Source organism: Loxodonta africana, chromosome 9, assembly GCF_030014295.1.
Source record: "Loxodonta africana isolate mLoxAfr1 chromosome 9, mLoxAfr1.hap2, whole genome shotgun sequence".
Taxonomy (NCBI): Eukaryota; Metazoa; Chordata; class Mammalia; order Proboscidea; family Elephantidae; genus Loxodonta; species Loxodonta africana.
The window spans coordinates 76,388,212-76,414,445 of record NC_087350.1 but is presented as its reverse complement, the minus strand read 5'-3'; the positions used below and the strand labels follow the sequence as shown (position 1 = coordinate 76,414,445).

General features: G+C 39.0%; 1 long non-coding RNA gene across 3 annotated transcripts; it reads left to right on the top strand.

Annotated features, from left to right (window-relative positions):
- Positions 1-38: 38 nt before the first annotated feature.
- On the top strand, positions 39-26,124 carry LOC104845641 (uncharacterized). 3 transcript variants are annotated; one of them, XR_002785033.2, is made up of 6 exons: positions 39-216; positions 1,826-2,209; positions 14,038-14,125; positions 18,954-19,099; positions 21,806-25,141; positions 25,803-26,124. It is a non-coding gene; the product is annotated as an uncharacterized LOC104845641 (long non-coding RNA). The 3 variants fall into 3 exon arrangements; XR_002785032.2 differs by lacking the exons at positions 21,806-25,141; positions 25,803-26,124 and having other exon boundaries at positions 18,954-21,787; XR_002785031.2 differs by lacking the exons at positions 14,038-14,125; positions 18,954-19,099; positions 21,806-25,141; positions 25,803-26,124 and adding exons at positions 2,977-3,098; positions 11,654-14,029.
- The last annotated feature ends 110 nt before the right edge of the window (positions 26,125-26,234 follow it).

Below are 26,234 nucleotides of genomic sequence, written 5' to 3'. Positions count from 1 at the left end.
CACGCGGCCCCGTCTCCTTCCGCCGCCCGGAAACTAGAGCCCCTCCCCCGCCGCGCCGCACTCACGTGACCGCAGCCCGCAGCCGCGCGCAGCCGGGGAGGCGGGAGCGGGATCGGCAGGCCCCGCCCCTAGGAGAAGGGGGCCTGCGCCGGAAGCCCCCGGAGCTCCGGGAAGGAAAAAGAGGGGGTCTGAGAACCCGCGGACCGAGCGTGACCGGTGAGTCCACCCCAGGACTTCCCAGGCTTGCATCTCTTGGGCAGTCGCCCTGGCTACGGCTACTTGAAAGCATACCCCTTCTCGCTGAATAGACTACATTCATAGAAGAATATGTGTTGAAAAGGAAAAGTTTGGGACTGCAAGGAGGGTAGAAATCCTGGGGACATTAACCCGGGCTAAGGTGGAGCAAATAAAAACTACTTTAAAAAAAAAAAATCCTGGGGACATTAACCCGGGCTAAGATGGAGCAAATAAAAACTACTTTACATAAGGCAAAATACACCTAGTAGAAGAACTTGGAAATCTTAGATTAGCGTTTTCCCTAATCTTTCAGTTTCTCAGCACTAAGATTTCTGCAATTGAAATTGGGTGGCCCCGGGGAAGTTAGGGGAGAAATAAAATGCCCAGAAAGGCGTTAAGAAGGCAGGGAGAATGCACCTTTGAAAGACAGCCTTACCAAAATCTAGCGTTGTATCGGAAGAAAAAGCACCAGGTTTTTTTTTTTTTTTTTTTTATGGAGTTTAGACCTTGATTCAAATTTGTCTCTACATTTCCCAGTTCTAAGACTTTTTTTTTTTTTTAAGACTTAGTAAGGAAACCCTGGTGGCATAGTGGTTAAGTGCCACAGCTGCTAACCAAAGGGTCAGCAGTTCGAATCCACCAGGCGCTCCTTGGAAACTCTTTGGGGCAGTTCTACTGTCCTGTAGCGTCGCTGTGAGTTGGAATCGACTCAGCGGCACTGGGTTTGGTCTTTTTTTGTTTTTAAGACTTAGTAAAGCTGGCAAACTTATTGGGGCTGAGTTTACTGGAGACGGGTTTCAGAGCACTGATTTCTGAGGTCTGGGAAGACCCAAGCACTAGGACAAGAACATACCCATTGCACGGTCACAGGTAAAGAGGCAGCCTCAGGAACCCACTCCTCCTTGGACAACGCCCCCACACCAGCGGGTCAGCCTTGAATCCTCATACACATTAATAATTGAGAGTCATCAGCAGTGCATAGTGTTTAAAGAAACGAGATTGAGTCAGGAGAGGAAATGTTTTTGCCAGCCAAACATAACTCCTGAACTCCAAACTTATAACTAACGGCTTATTCAACATTTCCTTTGCATGTCTAATAGACATCTCAAGGACAACACGTCTAAAATTCCTGATTTTACCCCCGAAACCTCCCCAGCCACATGGCTAACTCCCTCCCTTCCCCTGAGTCTGCTTAAATATCTTCTCAGTGACACCCACCATGACCACCTCATTTAAAACCACAACTTACCTACTCCCCAGGATTTGCAATTCCCCTGCCCGGCTCTATTTTCTTTGTTTTTTTAAGCACTTATTACCTTCTCATAAAGGACACTGGTGGCTCAGTGGTTAAAGCACTAGGCTCCTAACCAAAAGATCTGTAGTTCAAACCCACCAGCCCCTTCCTCGGAGAAAGATGTGGCAATCAGCTTCTGTAAAGATTTACAGCCCTGGAAACCCTATAAGGGCAGTTCTCCTCTGTCATATACTGTCACTATGAGTCAGAATCAACTCTACGGCAATGGCTTTAATGTGCTATGTAATGTGGTAAGTGATTTACTAATATTTTTTATTTGATTCTGTTCCCCAGCCACCACTGGAATGCAAGGTTCACATTGAAACTTTGTTTTGTTCAATGATACAACCCAAGTACCTAACGCAAAGTTTTGCATATAGTATGCCCTCAATAAATAATTGTTGAATGAATGTGTAAGAAGCCCCTGCTACAGAGTAGTGCTCAGCAAACAGCTCTTTTTGTTGCCCTACTTTGAGATAAGACAGGAGTTACAGACTCAGATGAGTAAGTGGGCCTGGTGGCGATGGTGGCTGACGAGAACGCTCGTGGCTAGTCTAAAGCAAGCAACTAGTCTTCAGCAACAGCCAGCCGTTGCCATGACAGAATGAGAAACTGCGCATTCCCAAGAAAAACCAGAAATCCAGAAATTTATATAGGAAATCTGATCTGTAAATATTGGTAAGTACTTTTTTCTTTTTTCCTATTTTTAAAACTCCGTGTAGGCCAAACGATATACTTACATGCAGGCTGTTAGTTTATAAACCCTGGTTTAAGACATGAAAAATGTGTGCATATAAGACAGGCTTTTTCCCAACTTGAAGTGATGAATAGAGTTATAAGGATTGGCTGCTTAGCTGAATAGACATTTGATAAATAATAAGCAAGTAACTAATCAAGGTCTCTGAGTCATATCAAAAAAACATTTTATTCAGTGAACATGCATTCAGGAATCTGTAGGACATTCCACTTCCAAAACAATGTTTACATGTCCACATAACTCACCAAGATATGTGCCCAGAAATGTCTATATTTCATCATCTGAACAACCTCTTCTTCTGTACTCAGAATTCTAGGTTAAATAACTTACAATGGCTGCTTAAATCACAGAGTCAAGCAGACATTATGTACTTCTTATTGAAGTATACAATACTACCTTTCAAAAAGCCTTGACAAAAAAAATCAAAACCAAATCTGATCAGACCTAGATACAAAGATCTAGCTATCTATTTATGGAAATAAAGAGCAGAGGAACGTATTGAACTACACCATGGCTAAGTGCATTAAACATTTGCACCATCCAGGGACTGATCCTACTCTAAATATCCCTGGATGATGGGAACGTTTAATGCACTTGGGCATGGTGTAGTTTAATATGATCCTCTGCTCTTTATTTTCTTAAGTGAAGACTCTCTAAGTATATACATGTGCCTTATGTATGTTTACAGAGTGAATCAGTCTGGATGGCAGAAATGTTCACTGTACTTGGCTATATATATACATATATATATCAGGAAATTGTGAACCTTGGATATTACATAATATTAAGGAATCATGGATAATGATAAAGGTACTGTATTTTTTCAAAGAATTCCTATGTTTAGAGATACATACTGTCAAAGGAGCTCTGGTGGAAAAGTGGCTAAGAGCTTGGCTGCTAACCAAAAGGTTGGCAGTTTGAATCCACCAGCAGCTCCTTGGAAACCCTATGGGGCAGTTCTACTCTGTCCTATAGGGTTGCAGTGAGTCAGAATCAACTCAATGGCAGTGGGCTTTTGGTTTTTTGGTACCATCAGAAACCTAAATTGCTTTGAGAAGCACCAAAAATTAGTGTAACAATGTATCTGTTGTGAGTAGATATGATTCAAATTAGGAAGGGTCACCTGAACATGTCAAGAAGGGGTTCCAAAGAGGGGACAGTGAAAGCTGGTTATATAGGTCATCGTTATGTTAATTTCTCAGAAGATAACTTTAAAGCTCAGGGCAGGTTACAGAAACAGTCACCAAGGACGTGCCATACATCTTAAAATAGCCTCCAGTCACATCCTAGAGTTCATGCTTCTTAAGGCTATCTGCACATAGATCATTTTCAAAAAGAACCCAATGCCTAAGGCAAAATGCTCTTCACTCCTAAATTATTACTAAGCTGAAGGTGACTGCAGGGAGCCAGTTCCATCAGGTGAGTAAGTAAGCCTGGTGGGTCATCAGAAGGACATCTAAGGGCAGATGGCCTGTATGGGTCACCCCAATTTCATGAACCCAGAAATCTGGATTCCAGGAGAATCAGAATGATTTTGTCAATACTGAAATATTTATGGATGAAATGATGACATAAAATGCTGGTTTAGAATTTGCTTCAAATTGAAAGAAGAAATACCAAACCCAAAAAACCAAACCCATTGCTGTCAAGTCAATTCCAATTCATAACGACCTTATAGGACACAAAAGAACTGCCCCATAGGGTTTTCAAGGTTGTAAATCTTAACAGAAGCAGACTGTTATATCTTTCTCCCATAGAGTGGTTGGTGGATTCGAACCACCAACCTTTTGGGTAGCAACTGAGCCCTTAACCACCATGCCACCAGGGCTCATTCTCAGATTATACCTTCTAAATTTGAATTTGGAAAATACAATAAACATTCCCACTGGTGAGTGAAAACTCTCATCTCCCTCTGAATCTTCACTTCTAATACCAGTGATACTTGGCAATGCTCAGGATATAGGGCAAATCTTCCTTATGTTACTTGCCCTAAGGCCCACTGATTCCTAGCTCTGAGCCCTAAACAATAAAGGCAATACAAGATCTTCCTCCAGGGATTAGATAAAATTAGTTCAGTCCTCCAGGATCTTTCTCCCAAGTAACTTAAGTCAAAGAGGAGAAATAAAGAGATTTTCTGGTTTAGTTTAGAACCACATGGATATTTAAATTTATTTATTCTTTAATTTAATGCATATTTATTTAACTTCTGATATGAGGTAGCTTCTGTATTAGGTCTTGGTGACACAGTCCCTGACAACTAATTGTCTACTGGGGGAAGATAGAAAAGAAGTGAAAAGGCAAGTAGTGAATAACTTAATTGGAATACGGTCTATTTAATTTGAAAGAGAAAACTGGTTTACAGTAATCCCCTTTCTAGTAATTGCCAGATTACCTAATTGCTTTGAAAGACTACTAACTCTTCCACCTCAAGTGTTTGGCAAGAAACAGTAAGCAGATTTGAGAGGGAAAAAAAGTATACATACACAGCCAGTTAGGGAAGTGGTTATAAATTCTTACTTAAGGTCACGAGATTTTTTTTTAAAGTGGAAAAATCCTTAGAGTAAATAGAATGGAATTTGGCAGTGAAGAGTAGTTAGCATAACAGTAGAAGTCAACCCTGAAACCTACTAGGTTTGAAAGAAAGATTTGGGCGTATAAAATTAGCTCAAATAGTAGAGATTAGCTTTTCTTACTATTGGCATGGATGTTGGTAGATTCAGAAAACAGAAATCGAGGGCATTATCGGACCCTTTTTTTTATTATAAGAATCTTACTACCTTCCAGAAGGAAATTCAACCACTTGGAAGGGAGGACGTAATGTTTTACATTTCTGATTCTATGTGCATAAAATATGTCTGGAGGGATACTCAAGAAATTAGAATGTCACTTGCTTTCAGGGAGGGGTGTGGGGAAGCAGGGAGACAGCGGTGGAAAGGGGATTTCTCTCTAGGAACACCGTGTGCCATTTGAATTTTGAACCATGTGAATGTTTTACTTGTAAAAATCAATAATTTAAAATAAAAACTAAAGTGGGAATCATAATGCCTAAAAAGAAAATATGAGATAAGTGTCACAAGGTAATTTGCTCCTAATACAAATTGAAAACTAAGGAAAATGACTCTGTTAAGAATATGAAGGGTCATTGTAATTGAATATAACACTTTTCTTTTGCTATCAAGAACCCAGTGGGCATAACTGGTGAATTCTGAATACAGTCTATAGGGCTAGAATGGTAAAATATCAGTATTTGCAAATTCTGGATAAAAAGCATATGACAGTCTCAGACTTAAAGAAGAGTTACAAGAATAGTACAAAAATTTAGAAGTTAAAAAGAAAAATATTACAAGATACTACGTCACACCCACTAAAGTGGCTAAAACTAAAAAGACTAACAGCATCAAATACTGGCAAGGAAGTGGAGCGCCTACAACTCTCACACATCAGTAGTAAGAGTAAAAATGTTATGACTGTTTTTTAAAGTAGGAACATTTATATAATGCTAAGCATACTTTTATAATAGTAAACATATACTTACCATATGGCCTAGCAATTCTACCCCCCCCATGTATTTACCCAAGAGAAATGAAAGCATATGTATACATGTGTGTGGATCATGACAAATTATGGATAACACTGCAAAGAATGGGAATTCCAGGACACTTAATTGTGCTCATGAGGAACCTCTACATAGACCAAGAGGCAGTCATTTGAAAAGAAAAAGAAGATACCATGTGGTTTAAAGTCACGTAAGGTGTGTGTCAGGGTTCTGTCCTTTCGCCATATTTATTCAACCTGTATGCTGAGCAAACAATCTGAAAAGCTAGACTACATAAAGAAGAACACGGCATCAGGATCGGAGGAAGACTCATTAACAACCTGCAATATGAAGACACAACCTTGCTTGCAGAAAGTGAAGAGGACTTAAAGCACTTACTGATGAAGATCAAAGACCACAGCCTTCAGTGTGGATTACACCACAACATAAAGAAAACAAAAATCCTCACAATTGGACCAATAGGCAACGTCATGATAAATGGAGAAGGTATTGAAGTTGTCAAGGATTTCATTTTACTTGGATCCATAATCAACACCCATGGATGCAGCAGTCAAGAAATTAAAAGACGCATTGCACTGGGCAAATCTGCAGCAAAAGACCTCTTTTAAAGTGTTAAAAAGCAAAGATGTCACTTTGAGGACTAAGGTGCGCCTGCCCCAAGCTATAGTACTTTCAGTTACATTGTATGCATGTGAAAGATGGACAATTAATACGTAAAACTGAAGAAGAAATGATGCCTTTGAATTACCACAAGTGTCTGACTTTAACAAACAGCAATTTATTCTCCTACAGTTTAAAAAAAAAAAAACAGTTTAGGAGGCTGAAAATCTGAATTCAGGGCGCCAGCTCCAGGGGAAGTCTTTCTCTCTGTGTTGGCTCTGGGGGAAGGTCCTTGTCATCAATCTTGCCCTCAACTAGGAGCTTCTCAGCACAGGAACCCCAGGTCCAAAGGACACATTCTTCTCCCAGCGCTGCTTTCTTGGTGAGATGAGGTTCCCATGTCTCTCTGCTCAGCTCTCTCTTTTGTATCTCAAAAGAGATTGACTTAAAACACAACCTAATCTTGCAGGTTGAGTCCTGCCTCATTAGCATAACTACCGATAATCCCACCTTATTAACATTATAGAGGTAAGATATACAAAAAACCCAGTGCCGTCTAAGATATACAACACATTGAAAATCACATCAGATGACAAAACGGTAGACAATCACATAATACTGGGAATTATGGACTAGCCAAGTTGACACACATTTTTATGGGGGACACAATTCAATCCATAACAATGGTGTTGGCCAAGAATATTGAGTAGACCATGGACAGCCAGAAGAACAAACAAATCTGTTTTGGAAGTACAGCGAGACAGCTCCTTAGAAGCAAGGATGATGAAACTTCATCTTACGTACTCTGGACATGTTATCAGGAATGACCAGTCCCTGGAGAAGAAGAGTATGCTTGGTAAAGTAGCGGGTGAGTGAAAAAGTGGGAGACCCTCAAAGAGTCAGATTGGCACCGTGGCTGCAACAGTGAGCTCAAGCATAATAACAATTGTGAGGATGGTGCAGGACCAGGCAGCATTTCGTTCTGTTATACGTAGGGTTACTATGAGTCAGAAATGACACGATGGCACCTAAGGACAAACACAACATATAGATATATATAGATTTGGAAACCGTGGAGGTGTAGTGGTTACATGCTATGGCTGCTAACCAAAGGGTCGGCAGTTCGAATCCACCGGGCACTGCTTGGAAACTCTATGGGGCAGTTCTACTCTGTCCTATAGGGTCACTATGAGTCGGAATCGACTCGATGGCACTGGGTTTTTTGGGGTTATGTAAAGAGTTATATAAGAATACTCATAGCAACTTTATTCATAATAGCCAAAAAAAGTACGAACAACCCAAATGTCTGTTAACAGGAGAGTGGATAGACACAAATTATATTCATACAGTAAATGTTGGGAGATAATTCTTTATGGGTCTGTTGCATTTCCCCGTGTTTTATGAGCAAAGGCACTGACAGTTTTGTTCCAGACTATCTTTTCAAGGCTGCTTATATTACACACAGACTTAGAAGATAGAGGTACTGTCTCTGGAGCAGAGGGCAGAATGTTTTGTTGTTAGGTATAATAAAGACAATGCGTTCCTCTAGGACAAAGGTTGGGCAGGTTTGCTTACAGCCTCTAAAAGATTAAGGTTTCCAAAGCTTAGGGATCATCAGTTATGACTCAAATCTACTGTGTGTGGCATCCACCAAGGCCCACCTGAATGGCCTCCATGGAATTTGGGGGACAATGGGGAATGAGCACAAATAGGAAGTTCATACTGCCTCCTGTGCCATAAGCAATAAAGCCTTTCCATCTAACCCAGAGGTCTTGTGTCTTCTGCCATGAAACTGTGGCATGCTAACTTGTAAGCTTGTAAGCATGGCAAAATCTCAGACCCTGGACGTTTCTTGACAATAGAATATTGCTCAGCGATAGAAACCAAACCAAACCCATTGCCGTCAAGTTGATTGCAACTCACAGCAACCCTATAGGACAGAGTCGAACTGCGCCATAGGGTTTCCAAGGAGCAGCTCATGGATTCAAACTGCCAACCTGTTGTATAGCAGCAATAGAAAGGAGTGAATTATTGATACATGCAACAACATAGTTAAATCTCAAAAATAATATGCTGAGTGATAAAAGTCAGGCAAAAACAGTACATACTGTATGGTTACATTTATATGAAGTTCTAGATTAGGCAAAACTTATCAATATTAGTAGAAATGAGATCCTGTAGATTAGTAGAAATCAGTTGCCTGAAAGGGAGCCCTGTTGGCACAATGGTTAAGTGCTCAGCTACTAACCAAAAGGTCAGTGGTTCAAACCCACCAGCCTCTCCACGAGAGAAAAATGTGCCAGTTTGCTTCCATAAAGATTATAGTCTTGGTCATCAAAGACTTCACCAAAAGAGTAAGAAGAGAACCTACAGACTGGGAAAAAATTTTGGGCTCCGATATATCCGACAAAGGTCTAATCTCTAAAATCTATAGACTACTTCAACATCTCAACATCAAAAAGACAATTTAATTAAAAACTGGGCAAAGGATATGAACAGACATTTCACCAAAGAAGACATTCAGGCAGCTTACCAGACACATGAGGAAATCATTAGCCATTAGACAAATGCAAATCAAAACTATAATGAGATACCATCTCACCCCAACATTAACTGGCACAAATCAAAGAAAAAAAAAAAAAAAACAGAAAATAACACATTTTGGAAAGGTTGTGGAAGATTGGACCTCTTATGCACTGCTAGTGGGAATTTAAAATGATACAGCCACTATGGAAAATGATATGGCGCCTCTTTAAAAAGCTTGACATAGAAATACCATATTATCCAGCAATCCAACTCCTAGGAATATATCCTAGAAAAATAAGAGCCGTCACATGCATAGACATATGCACACCCAGATTCATTGCATACTTATTCACAATTGCAAAAAAATGGAAACAACCTAAGTGCCCCATCAACAGACGAATGGACATACAAATTCTGGTAGATACACACAATGGAATACTACACAACGATAAAGAACAATAATGAATCTGTGAAACATCTCACAACATGGATGAATCTGGAGCATATTATGCTGAGCGAAATCAGTCAATCACAAAAGGACAAATGTTGTATGAGACCACTATTATAAAAACCCAAGAAAAGGTTTACACACAGAAGAAAAACCTTTGTGGTACGTGGGAGGGATGGGGTGAGGAGGGGAAATCACTAACTAGATAACAAGTGTTAACTCTGGTAAAGGGAAAGACAATGCACAGTATAGGGAAAGTCAGCACAATTTGACCAACTCAAAGTCATAGAAGCTTCCTAGATACATCCAAACACCTTGCAGGACTAAGCGATTGGGGCTGAGGGATGGGGACCATGGTCTCAGGGAACAGGTAGGTCAATTGACATAACATAGTTCATAAAGAAAATGTTTTACATCCTACTATGGTGAGTAGCGTCTGGGGTCTTAAAAGCTTTCGATTGGCCATCTAAGATAAATCTATTGGTCCTGTCTTAGTTATCTAGTACTGCTATAATAGAAATACAACAAGTGGTTGGCTTTAACAAACAGAAATTTATTATCTCACAGTCTAAGAGGCTAGAAGTCTGAATTCAGGATGCCAGCTCCGGGGGAAGGCTTTTTCTCTCTGGAGGAGGATCCTTGTCATCAGTCTTCCCCTGGACTAAGAGCTTCTCAGCACAGGGACCAAAGGACATGCACTTCTGGCTATACTTCCTTGGTAGTGAGGTCCCCACTGTCACTCTGCTTGCTTCTCTCTTTTATATCTCAAGAGAGATTGGTTTAGGACAAAATCTAATCTCGTAGATTGAGTCCTGCCTCATTAATATAACTGCTGCTAATCCCACCTCATTAACATCATAGAGGCAGGAATTACAACACATAGGAAAATCACATCAGATGACAAAATGGTGGACAATCTCAAAATATTGGGAATCATGCCCTAGCCAAATTGATACACATACTTTTTGGGGACACAATTCAATCCATGATAGGTCCCGTCTCGTCCAGAGCCAAGAAGTATTAGGAAAACCAAAGATGGAAGGAAAATATTAGTCCAGAGGATTAGTGGAGCACATGAACTACAGCCTCCACCAGCCTGAGCCCAGGACAACTAGAAGGTGCTCAACTATTTCCACCAACTGCTCTGACAGGGACCACAATAGAGAATCCTGGACAGAGCAGAGAAAAATGTAGAATAAAATTCAAATTCACAAAAAAAGACCAGGCTTACCGGTCTGACAGAGACTGGAGGAACCCATGAGGCTTTGGCCCCCGGTACTTAGAACTGAAGCCACTCCCAAAGTCCACCTTTCAGCCAAAGATTAGACAGGCCTATAAAACAAACAATAACACATGTGAGGACTGTGCTTCTTAGTTGAATCGAATATACAAGTGGGCAACACTTGCCCCAAAGCGAAGACTTTGGAGAAGGCAGGAAGGGACAGGAAAACTGAAGGAACTGACACGGGGAACCCAGGGTGGAAAGGGAAAGGGGGAGAGTGCTGACATATTACAGAGATTGCAACCAGTGTCACAAAATAATTTATGAATAAATTTTCCAATGAGAAATGAATTTTTACCGTAAACTTTTATCTAAAGCACAATAATAATAAAAAAAAGATGAGGGAGTAGAATAAAAAAATATCTATAATTGTTCTACCAGAACATATACAGTATAAGCAGAAGTTAAATAATTGCCTTTATGTAAAAAAAAAAAAAGATTACAGCCTTGAAACCCTATGGGGCAGTTCTGCTCTGTTCTGTAGGGTCACAATGAGTGGGAATTGACTTGACGGCAACAGATTTTGGTTTTCTGGAATATGTATGCCAGCCATGGAGATTGTTATTCATGGGCTGGCATGTACAGGGAGAGAAGAGTGCCAGTCACTGTTCCCGCAAACTGGCAGACATCAGTTCTGGTTGGTTGGTGACCCTTGCCATAACCTACCCACTGCCATCGAGTCAATTCCGACTCATAGGGACCCTATAAAATGGAGTGGAACTGCCCCATAGAGTTTCCAAGGAGCGGCTGGTAGATTCGAACTGCTGGCCTTAACCAGTGCACCACCGGGGCTCCACCCATTGCTGCACCACTTGTTAAATGCGAATATTACATCTGGTGCCAGGGATGAGGAAAGGACAGCTGTGGCTCTGCTTTCAATCACAGTGGTACCCCCTATCAGTAATGTTTAATTTTTTTTTTAAAGATTCTCACTCCTATTCTTTTCGTTTCAGCACAAGGAGCTCTTCAGAGACAATGTACCTCTGAAAGTACGAGCGGAAAAAATCCTGAAGGCATTTCCAAAAAATTTATACTGTATTCTCAATGCATTGACTCTCAGATTTTGGTGTGCATAATAATCACATGGACTTCTCTTAAAACCACAAATTCTGATGAAGCAGGTCTGGGGCCCAAGAGTCTTCATTTTTAACAAGAATTTCAGGTGGTTCTGATGCTGTTGCTTCATGGACCATATTTTGGCAATATTGCTTTATGGGATAGCTATTCCCTTCCCCCAAAATACACCACACCCTGACCACACTGCTTTAAGACACAATTTAGGGTTTAATGCTGTTTCTCCAACAGTTTCAAAAGTATATATAATGATGGCTAAAATGTCTTTATGGTAATTTAGTATAGACAATGTGATATACGTGTGTGTTAACTGATTTAATTGATGAAATCGATATTATGCAAGGTTTTTGGTTTGGTTCAAATATTTTAAGATATTCCCCATTGTACTTTAAACAGGGAATACAAACACGTAGCCAGTAACCTTAGGAATGGTGCTTGAGGCTTGATCTCTAAAAGATCTTGCGTCCAGCCACTGGAGCGAAATCTGATTGCCTGAAGTTAACTTAAACCTGTTTTAACAAGGTTAACTTAAACCTGTCTATATAGTTAGCTCTGCCTTAGAGTGACTCTTTACGGTATGATTAGAGCATTTAAAAGGGTGGAAACCTAGAATTTATTGAGATTCTATGAATTATTTTGTGCCTTACTAGCAACAAAAGATCTGTTTAGTAAATGCCTTATAATTGCATCCCAGACTTGCTTGCCTTATAACCTAGTAGTGAGTTGAAGAGAAAGAGTTAGTCCTTACTCACTCTAACTACAAGAGGATAATCTACCAAGAAGAACCTAATAGCTGTACCTGTTAAGTTCGGTTAAGGCCACTCATAACAGGGTGTTTTGGGGAATACTAAACCCCAAGATACTCATTTGAAAAAAGAAGAGGTGCAAGATTAAATAAGCTTAGGAAATGCTGTATACTTGATTCCCCTTAGGGAGAATGGATATTACCATTTTACAAACTCACAGAGGCTTTGAACATTTAGTCCAGCATTTCCTAAATTTAATTGACTAAGGATTTTAACATCCCATGGAATTAATATTTTGTGGAATAGGTATTTGGAATAGCATTTCCTAAGGCTGTTGGGAAAATCTAGCGTAAAGGGGAAATTTGGAGATTACTTTGGGGGCAGGTAGGCAGGTGTACTTGGGATTTCTGACTTCAAATTTATTTTTTGAAATAATTTGACATTATGCTGAGTGAGATAAGTCAGTCAGAAAAGGACAAATATTATATGATCCCACTTACATGAAATATCTAGAATAGGCAAATGAATAGAGACCAAGTGGTCACCAGGGGTGGGAGGAAGGGGAAAAAATCATTGCTCATGGGGCCCTGAATGTCTGTTAATGGTGATGGAATAATTTGGAAACAGTAGTGGTAATGGTTGCATAACACGACGAACATAATTTCACTGAATCATATGTGTAAGCAACGATGAATTGGCAGAGTTTCATTGTGTATATTTTACACCACAATAAAAAAAAAGCTGCCTTTTAAAATAAGTGTCAGTTTTTCTGGGACAAACTATAGTGATTGAGAATGTAAGTTCTGGAGTCAAGCTGTCTGGGTCAGAATCCCTGTTCTACCACTTTTTGACATTGTGACACTTACCCTCTCTAGGCCTCAGGTTTCTCTTTTGTAAATAAGGACTATTGAGAAGACCAAATGTCTGAGACACAAAGGCAACATTAATTTTAAATGTTAGCTATCATTACTACTACTTCTTTTGGTTTCCCTGAAATTACCACTGCACTTCCAAGTACCTTCTGATAAGTTTACTTTTTTCCCAATGAACAAACCTATTGCAGGTATGATTTATTATCTGAGCCAATCATAAGTGAATATGACTTATTATTTAACATTTAGATTTTGATATTATCCTTAGGGATATACATATACAGCCCTAGTTTGAATATTTCATCAATTTTATCTTCATCTAACTTTTAAAACCATTATAGAGATACTGTTTTCCTTTTCAACATTAGAGGTTATTCCATTTGCAAAATAAGAAGTTATTTTATAAGAGCAGAACAAAACAAAACAAAAAAGAGCAGAACAAAAATTATTTATGTCCTATGTCAAGGCCTATTCATGCTTATTTTATTAATTTGATTCTGTAAATTAACAAATGACAATCTTTCTTCTTTGCTAGGAATGCAAAGCTCTCTACAAATATAATTTTGTGGTATTTCAGTGAATTCTGGAGATAAGCAGCAACTGCATTGTTAATGTTTTAAAGTAAAGCTGTGTTCTATAATACAGAGACCTTCCTAGAGAAGATGCCAGTAATTTGCTGACGACTTTACTAAAGTGCCTGCTTATCTGACTTTCACCCCCTGAAGGCTTAAAGGTAAGCTTAGTTAGGCTTAGAGTAAGTTCACGTTAACCAGGCTCGAAGATACTAGTACATAAATACTAAGAGTCAATGTTTGAATTTATAATAAAAATACACTAGTTACACAGACCAGAATACTCAAGTCAACAAGCCTATCATACACTCTCCCTATGGAAGAGATACCTCCATGGGAAGAACGAAAAATTATCAAAACAAGATTGGATAGTGGACATAGAACAAAGGGAATATAATAAATTAAATAATCTGAATGATTACTGGGAAGAAACCTGATGCACCAATGTCTGAGACTGGGTTCTCTAGAGAAGCAGAACCAGGAAAGCATATAAGTATATACATAGATTTATACCAAGGAAAGGGCTTGTGCAGTTGTAGACGCTGGAATGTTCCAAATCCATGGGTCAGGACAGAGGCTTGATTCACGTAGCCACAGGGACTGGCAAACCCAAGATCAGCAGGTCAGAGAGCAGGTTGATCTTTGCTCACAGGCTGTGAAGATTGACAAATCCCAAGATCAGCCGGCAAGACCATAGGTAAGCTGTTAGCTCAAGTCTCAAGAACTGGAGATCAGATGAATAGGAGCCACCTGCAGGATCTAGAACGAGCAAAAGCCCATGAGTGCTGCCAGAAAGTCCATCTATATTGGCTGCAGACCACACGCCCGAGGAAACTCCCTTTGAACTGACTGACTACTCACAGCAGATTCCATCATGAAGGTGATCACATTATATCAGATCTCATCATGGAAGTGATCACAACATCATACAACTGCCAAATCACTGAGAATCACAGCCCAGCCAAGTTGACACACAACCTTAACCATCACAACCCACTTTCAGAATTGGGTTAGATTTGCCAAAAGGGAGATGATTTCTAAAGTGTTCCAACTAAGTCCTTTTTCCCTGAGAAGTACCTGAACGAGCACAGTCAATACTTTCTTCAGGGATTTCTTTTCTTCCTTGTCTAAAAGGCTACTCAGTTCCTCTTCTGATTGGCATTCTTTCTTAAGCTATAAAAATAAATTCAATTAAGATTCAATCTTGCAGTCCTGGAAGCTGTCTTTCATTTTAAGTGGCATATCCCTATTCAAAACTGCCGTATATTATTTTTGTATTTTAACTCTAAAAAAAGCAATCTTATGTCCCTCATTTATAATTTCTATTTGGGCCTCCCTGTCGCCGTCACCTCCTATATATGTATAAATCCCCCTATGATATCATCATCATCATTAACAATATAATTGTACAAAACCAGAATTGGAAATAAAAAATTTCCTTTTGAATGCTCATACAAAAAAATTTGATTTTACTGTGGGAGATAAGGTTTTCCCAGAACTGCTGAGGTCTTATAAAAACATCATCTTCATGATTTCTGAACCTCAATGGATTTTTTCATTCCACCATCGCTAAACTCAAATTCTAATAAATTTTGATATGTTCTCCTTGTGGACCTCAGATAATAGAAAATACCAATGCTTTCATTTGTCTTCTCAAAGTACAAAAAAAAAAATAGGGAAGGAAAAAGAAAAATATAACAAAATATATTTTTAAGTTAATTAAATAAATATACGCACACTAACAAATATATATACATATTTATATTTGTGATCTAAGACCAGAAAAATATTTCAAACTCATGTTTTTCTGCACCACTTATCCTTTCTGTGTGAAATATGATTACAGTAACTAGGAATTGCAAGATAAAACCAGTTGCCATTAAGTCGATTCTGACTCACTGCAACCCCATGTGAGTCAGAGTAGAAATTTGCTTCATAGGGTTTTCAGTGGCTCGTTTTTCAGTAGATCTCCAGGTCTTTCTTCTGAGGCACGTCTGGGTAAACTTGAATCACCACCCTTTTGTCTAGCAGCCCAGCATGTTAACAGTTTATACCACCTGAGATAAGAGAGCTAATTTGTATCTTGTCACAAAAATAATATCTTTGTACCACAAGTATAGCAGCCACTTTCTTCTTAAAGCAATAAATCAGGTGTTTGGAGTTGAGAGACCTCGGAGTATTGTCACTCTGCCCTAACACAATAGTTTGCTACCTTTCAGTCTTCCTTTCTCCTTTGGAATCATCCGCATGGCCTAGGATGGAAAAATACACCTAAGCACCCAAATCTTTGAAAAGTAACCAGGGGATTTAGGAAGAGCAAAGGGCACAGGTGCCAAATTCATATGCTCATACATTCAAGACAACTCTTTTCATTCGTAATTCATTAGAGTGATGCAGCTGGATTATGTAAAATATACATAAAATATGTTAACAACACATAGCGCTCTTTATATAAGCTGTAACTGGAGAGTGTGTAATGAGTAGGAAGCAGGCTGCCAGATAAAATTCACTGCTCCACAATTTGAAAACTGTGTGACCTTGGACACATTATTTCATTTCCGGTGATTTTAGTACCTACTTTACAGGGTCGTTGTGAGAATGAAATGAGCTAATTTATACGTAAAGTATTGGTCATGAGCCCCGACATATATATGGCAACACCAAATGGTGGCAAGGAAGTGGAGTAACAGGAACTCTCATTACTTTGCTGGTAGAGGTATAAAATGGTACTCCCACTTTTGAAAATTATTTTCAGTTTGTTTTAAAGTTGAACACACACTTTACATACAATCCAGCAATTCTACTCCTAGGTATTAACAGAGAAATGAAAAAATGTGTTCACAAAAGTTTTGGTCAATAGCAACTTTATTCATGACTGGAAACTACCCAAATGTCCATCAAGAGAAGAATGAATAGACGAACTGTATTATTATTTTTTTTTTTTTAGTATGTGTATACGATGGAATACTACTCAGCAATATAAAGGGATGAAAAACTGAAACACACGACGATATGAATACATCTAGCTGGCATTATTTTTATCAAAAGAAGCCAAACACTAAAGAGTATATACAATGTAGTTCCATTTACATGAATTTCAAGGATAGGCAAAACTAATTTTTAGAATCCCTGGTGGGGTTAAGAGCTACAGCTGCTAACCAAAAGGTCAGCAGTTGGAATCCACCAGCTGCTCCTTGGAAACTCTGTGTGGCAGTTCTGCTCTGTTCTATGAAGTCTCTATTCTCTATGAGTTGGAGTCAACTCAATGGCAATAAGTTTGGTTATTTTTGGGGGGGGGGGCACAAGAGAACTTTCTGAGGTGACAGACATTCTATACCTTGATTGGGGTATGGGTTGCATGGAGGGCATGTATTTGTCAAAGCTCATCAAATAGTCTTCTTAAGATTTGTGCATTTTACTGCTTAAAAAGCTAAAAGGAGTTATAGCTTTATTGGAAACAGCAGCTATTTTATCTCCTTTATTTGTTAAACATTTATCTATTTATTTAACATTTATTAATCATTTACTTTATACCAAGCAGTTTTTACATACACTTTGTTACATGTACCATTTCATATATTCTTATAATAAATCTATAATATAGTTATTATTATTATACAGTAGTATATTATGTATTCCTAAGAGAGTTTAATAACTTAAAGAAAGTCATGCAACTGACAAGTGAGATCACTGGGGTTTGAGGTCTTATCACTTCCAATACTGTCCTGTCTTCCTTCGGACTGAGTCTACAACTCAGTTCCAGAACTGGAAAAAATTGTTAATTAAAATGTTTTGTTTGGTTACATGTGCTTTTAAAAAATGATAATTTGTTTATTTTGACATAATTTCAGACTTCTGGCCTATAGAAATATGAGATAGTAAGTTGGTGCTTTTTTAAGCCACTAAGTTTGTGATGATCTTTTATAGCAGCAATAGAAAACTAATACAGATGCTTTGCTCTTCTTTTTAGACTGGGCACTAGCCATTCCCAAACCTCTTTCCATGAAGGATGCCATGGAAACACCCAAACATCTAGCTAGTATCATGCAACGCCCACATTAGATATTACATACACTTTTCCAAAAATGAAATTAATTTGTTAATGAAAGATCTGTTGGTATCCAGAAACAGAAACCCATTCAAGCAACTCAAAGGGAATTTGTTACAAGAATACAAGAGGAAACCTCATGGATCACCAAGCTCAGTTAATGGATCTAGTCACCATCACCACTCAAGGGAAAGGGGATCAGATAGCTTTCCTAGAAAAGAGGTCCCTCACAGCTTCAAGCAAGAGCAGTGTGAGAATAAACATGGGAATAGAAAATGTCAACAAATTAGCTAAAATTAAATGCTCCATTTCCCCCCATATTCTACACACTTACGGCTCATTTGATAAAGTCCTCTATAAATCAGGTTATGTAGGAGCTATGTAATTTAGGTTTTTGTTTTTTTTTTTTAATATCTGGAGTAGTGACAGTGATGGGAAACTGGAGAAGGGGTGCAGAGCAGTACTTTGGATAGAGGTAGAATGCATGGGTCTTCACGATGGATTGGGTGTAGGAGTGAAACAGAAGGAGGAAACGTATAATTCCCAGAGTTCTAGCTCCTCTATGAGCTCCAAGAGGACAAATACAGAATCTTTATTTTCCTCACCACTATTATCTTCAGTGTTCAGCTTTTTTTTTTTTTTAGCAAGGGACTGATTCAATCAGATTTGGGATTCAGATAGTTAGCTTTGACAGAAGTGTGGAGAATGAATGAGGCTGAGAGGGTGTGGCAGAGACTGAGAGCTGTCCATCAAAATACAGTCTCCCTTTCTTCCTGAGCTGATGACTAGGTTACATTTCCCACCTTCCCTTAAGTTAGATGTGACCGTGTAACTACGTTTTACCCAATGGAATGTGAGATGAAACTGATGTGCACCACTTCTACACCAACACCTTAAGACCATACTGTACCTTCTTTACTCTCTCTTTCTCTTCCTTCCAGCTGGAATCTGGACATGGTGACCCTGCTTCAACCACGCAAATAAGGAAGAGGTCCAACAGATGGCAGCCGCACAAGAGAGAAGGCGCTTGGGTCCCTGAATCACTGCATGGAAGAAAGCCACTTGTTGACCCGGAACCTACCTTGGAGTGAGATGAGAAATTAACTCCTTATTCTTTAAGCCACTGAATCATGAAGGTCTACTTTTTTCTATCAGCATAACCATCCTTATTAATACAGATGGGAGTTAGTAACACCAGAAACAGGGCTGTTTTAATAACCTAGGTAGAGATGATGAGTACAGGGGATGGGGCCGGGGAAGGTAAAGAACAGATATAGAGATATTTATAAAATATATTCAACATTACCAGGTGATTGCTTTACCTTCAAATTTCTTAAAATTCTGACACTTCTTTAGCCCACTACTTGGTTTCATTACCCTATAGTTCACTTCCTAGTCCTTCCCAGGCATTAAATTGTATTCTCTTCAGCCTGGGTCATCCAGGAGGGTGGGAAGACTGGGTGCCTACCATATGGTGTGCTCAATGCCTGCTGAAATTTTACTTTCTTTAGACTGACTAAAAACATACCATATTTAACAATAGAATTGAATATACAGGAGAGAAGAAGAGAGTAAGGAAATTGAGATTTGCCAAGAACTTTCTTCATGCCAAACTCTATGCTAAGTACTTTAACATATATGATCCCCTTTGGTTTAATGCTCATAAGAGCCCTTTGAGATTCTTATATTGCAGATGACAAAAATAAGATTCAGAGATGTTAGGAATTAATAAGTTTACACAGCTGGTAAGTGGAAAAGGATTGAAGGTAGATGTATTGGATTTCAAAGCTTATGTTTCACCACCACAAATTGGGAACAAGTATCATTCTGTAAGGGGTATGGACCCACTAATATACGAGCAGGCACAAAACTAGCTTTCAGGGAATGTCTGATGAACTGAAATGAATTTAAGAAGAAAGGCTGATTTCATTGGGATTAGGTTCACCTGTATGTAACAGAAAATTCAAACTTGACAGTGGCTCATTTAAGATTCATTTATTCCTGTATTCAACCAATATTTATTGAATTCCTACTATGTACCAGACGCTGTTCTAGAATAGGAACACAAGCAGTTAAAGACACAGACAAAAACCCTTAACCCCATGAAGTTTACATTCTAGTGAGTAGGCAAAGCGACAATAAATAAAAGGTGTGTTGATATTTATTTACCGTCAAGCTCATTCTCTATTCTGTTCTTTGCCCTGGGAGGAAAACCTGCATAGATTATTGGGTTTCTGTGCTCTCTGGCTTCCAGTTATATTTGCTCAGTAGAGTCCCAGCAGGAAATTGGAGGGAAGAGGAGAGTCAGGTTGGGGCACTTATTCCCCTGGTTCCCTACCTTCGGGTCACCTCAGGCTGGGTTTGCCCTTCTACCAAATGTAAGCATTTTTAGTGAACTCTTCTCAGGCTATCTCCTTTACATATCTCTCCTTTGCAGTTTAGTTCACTCTCTTTCCTGCCCCTTGTGGCCGTGGTCCAGGTGTTAACCTCATTGCTGCTAGCCCCTGTGTCCTGAGGTTTCCTCTGTGGTTTCCCTACATCCTGTCCATACCTTTCAGATTATTCCCTTAAAATTGTCCTCTAATTATTCTCATTTCCTGCTAGGAAATGATTCCTGCAAAGAGAGTGAACTAACATGGGCTCTGGCAACCTCTCTCAAATCTTTCCTGGAGAACTAGTGAAACAAGACTGAAAAATGGATTTTAGGGACCAATGAACCTAACGAGAAAACCCTTAGGATGTCCAAAATAGATATGAAGGTTGGCTGAAGCTTAAACAAAAAAAGAGTCTATTTAATTTCAAGAATTTTTGTTATGTAACTCTTGACTTTAAGATTATGCTTATTTCCTTGTTTGGTGTAGGGAATTTTATCTATTCATTGTGTATTTATTAAGGCAAATTACACTTAAATTTATTCATCAATCTTGTAATACTTAACCAGCTACTATGACTTTACAGATCTTATTATAATTAACTCAATTGATATAAAAAAGATTATTTAGACTATCTCCAGCTAAGGAAAAAAGCACTTATATTTCTCTTTAAATCCATCATGGTGCACACAAATCAATTATAGTGATTGTAGTAGAAATATTTTTAAAATACATTATGGAACCAGGCTTTTTCCATGACAGTTTCCTGTATCCACAGCTCTCCCCAGCACAATAGACTTATCTATTAACTCTTATTTGAAATCTATTGAGTTATTTCATCACGGGACTCTTGTAAAAAGTATGCTAATGAAATATGAATATTGCATTTCTATAAAATTTTGTGCCAAGTAGGTGTTATCTGGGGTATGCTAATGCAAATGTAGCCCATTTTCTGGTTACAATTAAATGTTCACCCTAATGGAATATAAAATGTAGCTTGAAAAAACCACTGAGAAATGTAAACTATTGATGCAATAGTTTTCCAGGACCTCCCTCCTCAGACTTCATAATAGCCACATTAGCACATCTCTAAGACAAAAACATCCCAAGTTCTTTAGGGTTTCTCTTGGGAACCACACAATTTAACTTTTCATTCATTAACCCATTTTGTACAACATGCAAGGGACTTGAACTAGTGATGAGACTGTAAAAAGGCTAATGGAGCAACTAGAATTCTCATACGTTGATGGTTGTTGTTGTTAAGTGTTGTTGAGTCCCTTCCAATTCATAGTGACTCCATGTACAACAGAACAAAACACTGCCCGGTCCTGCACCATTCTCACAATCGTTGCTATGTTTGAGTCCATTGTTGTAGCCACTATGTCAGTCCATCTTGCTGACGATCTTCCTGTCTTTTGCAGACCCTCTACTTTACCGAGCATGATGTCCTTCTCCAGGAACTGGTCCTTCCTGGTAATGTGTACAAAGTACTTCAGATGAAGTCTTACTATCCTTGCTTATAAGGAGCATTCTGGTTGTACTTCTTCCAAGACAGATTTCTTCATTCTTCTGGCAGTCCATGGTGTGTTCAATATTTTTTTTCAAAACCATGATTCAAAGGCATCAGTCCTTCTCCAGCCTTCCTTATTCATTGTCCAGCTTTCACATGCATATGAGGTGATTGAAAATACCATGTCTTGGGTCAAGCACACCTGAGTCCTCAAAGTGACAGCTTTGCTTTTTAACACTTTAAAGAGGTCTTTTGCAGCATATTTTCCCAATGCAATACGTCGTTTGATTTCTTGACTGCTGCTTCCATGGGCGTTGATTGTAGATCCAAGTAAATTGAAGTTCTTGACAGCTTCAGTATTTCCCCCATTTATCATGATGTTCCTAATTGGTCCATTTGTGAGGATTTTTTTTTTATTCTTGTTGAGGTGTAATCTATACTGAAGGCTGTGGTCTTTGATCTTCATCAGAAAGTGCCTCATTAAGTAAATGATATAAAAATTATAATACATGTACAGAGTAAAAAAAAACAAACTCAATAGTATAAAAGGGTAGGATATATAATGAAAACAAGCTAATAAAATATGCAGGATCCAGAGCAAGATGGCAGCATGAGAAGCTCCTCGCTCTAGTCTCCGTATAAAACCTCAAAAAAAAAAAACAGATAGAACCAAGTTTGTCAGAACTCTGGAAACCAGTCAAAGGGTTATAGCCATCAAGGGAACTTTGAATCAAGAAAAAGGTAACATCAAAATGGTAGGATAGCTTTGAGTTTTCTACATGCTGAGTCCTACCACTCCCAGGGGCAGATTATCCTATAGGCAAGGTAAGCACAGTGCTTTCCTTGCTTACCAGACCATTTATAGTGAGCAATTTCACTATGAAATTTCACTATGAGATCAGTAAGTAAGCACAAGTAAGCCTGTGCTTACCTTGCTTACTGGGTCATCTGTGCCTGTCAGGGATTGTAAATTTGAAAAGAGGCTTTGATTCTATAGGAAGGTGCTGTGGGGTTGGGAGAGAGACATATGCCAGAGGTACCTAGAAGCAGAATCTTTGATGTGGTGAAAAAATGTGAAATTGTCCACTACAGATGATCTGGTAAACAAGGTAAACACCCTGCTTACCTTGCCTTTGCACAATCTACCCCTGCCCCCTCCCAGGGAAGGATACATGCTCAGAAAATACCCAAGACCCTAATGCTTTCACCTCAGGTTGATGCCTAGGCTCGAAACAAGCCTGGGTAAGTGTTGACAGAGGACCCCAGCACAGAGTTAATGTGTAAAGACTGAGCAAATTGGGTTGTTTGTTTCATTTTAGCATTCAAGGAAAAATCTCTGTCAAAACATGAGCTGATCAAAAGCTAAGGTTGGAAATAAGAATACCTGCTCCAAACTACTATGCATACAAAGAACTAAAAACTCTAGAGTTCAATTTTGCCATCACTTAGTCTACCAAAGTTAAGATTTTAAAAGGTTCAATTACATGATTACGGGGTGAGCGGGAGGAAGGGCGTGGAGATGCCCTGCTCTGCCGTGACCTAGAGGTTTTCACTGGTCAGAAGTTCAACGAGGCAAACATGATAAAAGGTTTCTAAAATAGCTTCTGTAATCTTAGGCTGCTTTTCAAATCACAGGAAATAATAGTTATACTCTATTTTATACTAATTCAATTGCATTTATTGTACAATATTCAGTTTTGGTTGCTATGCTGTAACAACCTAGAGAATCTCAAAAAGGTGAGTAGAAAGCTAAAGAGTTTGAAATTTTTTGAAAAATAAGGAGTGGTCCACAAAATTGTGATGCTTAAAGAAGAGTTGTGTTGGGAGCTCTAATAGCTCATTCAGGAAACACACACACATTATTGGGCACACATATGCCACACTCTGTGCAAGGCACTACCTAGTACTCCATTCTCTTTTCACCTGTTATTTCAATAAATACACATTGAGCATTTACTGTGGCCTAGGCAGTGTTCTAGGCCTTGAGGATAGAAAAGTGAATGAGACAGACAAGATAACAGGCTCTTTCACAGCTTACTTTCTAGTAGAGGTAAACAGACCGTAAATAGGCAAATGCAGAATTTAAATAATTTTAGATAATTTTCAAAAATAAAACCAGGTTATGGACGGAAAGTGAATAGAAAGGTTTCTTGAGACTGAGTAGAGAGGGAAGATCTTTGTGACAAGACTATGTCTATGTTGATATCAGAATAGAAAAAAAATGGAGTAAGGTATTTAAAGATCTAAAGGAAGAACATTTTAAAACAGTTAATACAAAGGAACTAAAGCTGGAATAAGGCATGGCTTAAATGAAGTCAGAAAAATGTGTTAAGAAAGGAAAGCAGGTGCCAGATCTAGAACTTTCCCCAAAGGTTATATATTAATATAGCAGTGTGTTTTAAATTTTTTATTTTATTTTGTCCTTACAAAGGTATAACTATCAACCATAATGTTATTTTCTTTTTTTAAGAATTTATTTTGTTGCTGAGAATATACAGCTGAACATATACCAATTCAACAATTTATACATGTACAATTTATTATATTCTTCAAGTTGTGCAATCATTCTCACCTGCCTTTTCTGAATTGTTCCTCCCCCACTAGCATAAACTCACTGCCACCTAAGTTTCGTATCTAATCCTTAGAGTTGGTGTTGTCAATTTCATCCCATAGATAGTTCTTAAAAGAACACAATACTCAAGACAGACATTTTTTAAAAAATAATTTTTACTGTGCTTTAAGTGAAAGTTTACAAATCAAGTCAGTCTGTCACATATAAGCTTATATACACCTTACTACATACTCCCATTTACTCTTCCCCTAATGAGTCAGCCCGCTTCCTCCTTCTAGTCTCTCCTTTCGTGACCATTTTGCCCGTTTCTAACCCTTTCTACCCTCCCATCTCCCCTCCAGACAGGAGATGCCAATACAGTCTCTAGTGTCCACCTGATACAAGCAGCTCACTCTTCATCAGCATCTCTCTCCAACCCATTGTCCAGTCCCTTCCATGTCCAATGAGTTGTCTTCGGGAATGGTTCCTGTCCTGGGCCAACAGAAGGTTTGGGGACCATGACCGCCGGGATTCTTCTAGTCTCAGTCAGACCATTAAGTCTGGTCTTTTTATGAGAATTTGGGGTCTGCATCTCACTGTTCTCCTACTCCCTCAGGGGTTCTCTGTTGTGCTCCCTGTCAGGGCAGTCATCGGTTGTGGCCGGGCACCATCTAGTTCTTCTGGTCTCAGGATGATGTAAGTCTCTAGTTCATGTGGTCCTTTCAAGACAGACATTTTTTACTACTTACGCTTAACTAGTGTTTGGTTGTTAAGAAGACTTCAGGGGATATTTTTTATTTAAGGTTTAAAGATGATCCTGGGGCAATAATTTTAGGGGTTCATGCAACCTCCATGGCTCCAGAAAGTGTGGATTCCATGGGAATTTGAAATTTTGTGCTGCATTTTCCCCCTTTTGATAAGCATTCTTCTATAGAATCTTTGATGAAAACATTCAGCAATGGCAGCTGTGAAATGGGCTGTTCAGCCATATTGAAAACCCCAATCAACACCCCTTCCCCCTTCTCTTTGTCTTGCTAACCACAAGCTTGTTTTGAGCAACATTTTTCAGGAATTTGTAGCAGGTAGTGGCTCCATCCACTGAACTAGCCCGAGTTATACCTTGCAGATTTTAGAAATCACATCCTTCAACTGACCCCCCACCCCGGACCCCCAAGTATGGGCATGGGAGGGCTAAGGGCAGAAAGTTTCAGGTACCAAACCCAACCCCTGAAGCCACTGCAAACAAAAAGCTCCCCAGCCCCCTTAGTCAGGGAGCACGTGGCCTTATGGTCACTAGACCCTATGCGCTCCTTGTACGCGCAGACAGTAAACTTGCCACTTTCTGTTTCCGTTGCAGTCAGTGTCCGTCTTATTTCAACTGGCTAATAAGACAGGACAAGAACCCAAGTGGCGTTCGGTTACAGCTGGGCACCATCCAGTTCTTCAAGTCTCATGGCAAAGAAGGCAATTGTTCATGGAGGCAATTAGCCACACATTATTTTATTTTTTAAAAACAAAATATTCCAGACATACAGACATCCAGAGAAGGTCATAAGAATAATTTAACAAACACCTATGTATCCACCAACCACCTTAAGAAATAAAACAACTAATGCATTGAAACCCTTGTATGCACTCTCCTTTACTCTCTCCTGAACTCCCCTCTTCTCTCTCCTGAACTCCCCTCATGTACAGGTGACTTGAATCCTAAATTAAGTGTTTATTGTGTATTTATGTATTTCAACTTTTTTAAAGCATTAGAAACTATTTTTTACCGTTGAAATCTTAT